This window comes from Prunus dulcis, chromosome 2 (genome assembly GCF_902201215.1).
Source record: "Prunus dulcis chromosome 2, ALMONDv2, whole genome shotgun sequence".
Taxonomy (NCBI): Eukaryota; Viridiplantae; Streptophyta; class Magnoliopsida; order Rosales; family Rosaceae; genus Prunus; species Prunus dulcis.
Genome location: NC_047651.1, coordinates 7,806,661 through 7,808,537, shown reverse-complemented (window position 1 = coordinate 7,808,537; position 1,877 = coordinate 7,806,661). Strand labels below are relative to the sequence as shown.

The 1,877-nt window shown below is 37.8% G+C and overlaps 1 non-coding gene across 1 annotated transcript; it reads left to right on the top strand.

Moving 5' to 3' along the window:
- The first annotated feature begins 1,087 nt into the window (after positions 1-1,087).
- On the top strand, positions 1,088-1,194 carry LOC117620433. Its single transcript, XR_004584770.1, has one exon. It is a non-coding gene; the product is annotated as a small nucleolar RNA R71 (small nucleolar RNA).
- Positions 1,195-1,877: the final 683 nt, after the last annotated feature.

Below are 1,877 nucleotides of genomic sequence, written 5' to 3'. Positions count from 1 at the left end.
TTCAAATTTTTTGCATACTTTGGTATCTGAGCAATAGCATTGAGCAATGGGATATTGATTTGCACCTTCTTGAATGTTTCCATCATCTCATCCAAGCCTTGATCTTTTTTTGACTTTGATAACTTGCTGGGAAAGGGTGCAATAGGCTTAAAAGCATTAGATGAATTTGGAACTTGATTAGCATTAGAAAATACCTTAAGGCTTTTGCTCTTTTCCAGAAGGATTGAGGGACTGTTTGTTGGAAGCTGTGGGCTGCCCTTGTGGTGGCTGAATGATCTCCATGTTTTCTCCATCTTCTTGCTCTTCATTGGCATCTCCAACCTTATTATCAACTTGTTTACCTTTTCTCAAGATGTGCACTGCTTTAACTTGCTCATGATGCCTTGGATTCATCTCCATTTGGCTCGGAAAAGTTCCGAATGCTCTATTGCTCAAGGAGGATGCAATCTGCCCAACTTGTACTTCTAGTTCGTTCACTGCATTTTGAAGATTTTGATTGGTTTGCATCTGTTGCCCCATGAACTTCTTGAACATTTCTTGCAATTCTCCCATTTGATCACCCCTTTGCTCTTGCACTTGTTAGGAAGTTTATTGGAATTGCATTTGTTGTGTTTGGAATCCTGGAGGAGGTCCTTGAGATTGTTGCACATTTGAATTATTGCTCCACCTGAAATTGGGATGATTTTTCCACCCTGGATTGTACATGTTTGAATACGGGTCATTATGAGGATTCCTTGCTTGAAGGGCATTTGCTTGTTCCAGCATGTGCTCCACAAAAAATTGGTCTTAAACTTCCACTTTGTTTCCTAGAGTGCTAATCACTGCCTGTTGAAGCAAAGAACACATCACATCAAGTTTTGCAGCAATCTCATTATTAGTACTTACCTCAAAAACCACAGCTTTCTTAGGAGCTTCTCTTCCTCTATTGTAGTTTCATTGTTGAGAGTTAGCGCTCAAAGATGCAAAGAGAGTAAAAGCCTCATTTGCTGTTTTGTTCATCAGTCCTCTTCCACTTGTTGCATCTACCATCATCCTTTCGGAATCAAGCAAACCTTCACAGAAAGATTGCATTTGCATCCAACTCTCTATGTTGTGGTGTGGGCAAGAACTTACCATCTCCTTATACCTCTCCCAACATTCATGAAAAACTTCTCCTTCCTTTTGTGTGAAACCAAGAATTTCCTTTCTAATCTTGTTAGTCTTTTGAGCCGGAAAGAATTTCTGCAAAAACTTATTAGAAAGCTCATCCTAAGTATGAATTGAAGCATTAGGCAAAGAGTATAACCAAGACTTAGCTTTATCTTTTAAACTGAATGAGGATAGCCTCATCTTAATCTGCTCATCATCAAGGCCTTGAATTTTAATTGTAGCACATATTGTTGGTCCTATTCTTAACAACTAAAATGAGTTATTAAAAATAGCAACTTTAATTCTCGCAAGTGCACGAACCATTTATAGTATAGCTTATGTAAATACGAGGTCGATCCCACGGAGAATGGTAACTTGGTTCCAAGTTAAATTACTTAGAATGCAGGAAAAAAGAAAAAACAAGGAAACAAAACAAACTAACAAATGGCAAGGTCTATGACAGAATCCTAGCACCACACACGCACTTGAAATTGGGGGTTTTGTTGTTGAAATGGAAATAAGAAAGTAAAATGAAAATACCAGAAACTAAACACTGACAGCAATCAAAAAGTTGTGAAACAATGATTGAGAGGTGTTAGAGCCTTTGAATCCACCACTAGTCTTCCTATCCAAGTTATGAATACATAGAAATTGACTTAAGCTCATCAACAAGTGATTATCGCATACAAGCCTATAGTATTTAGGTCAGGATGTGTTGAAGTAGAGAAAATTAAAAGAACAATATTACC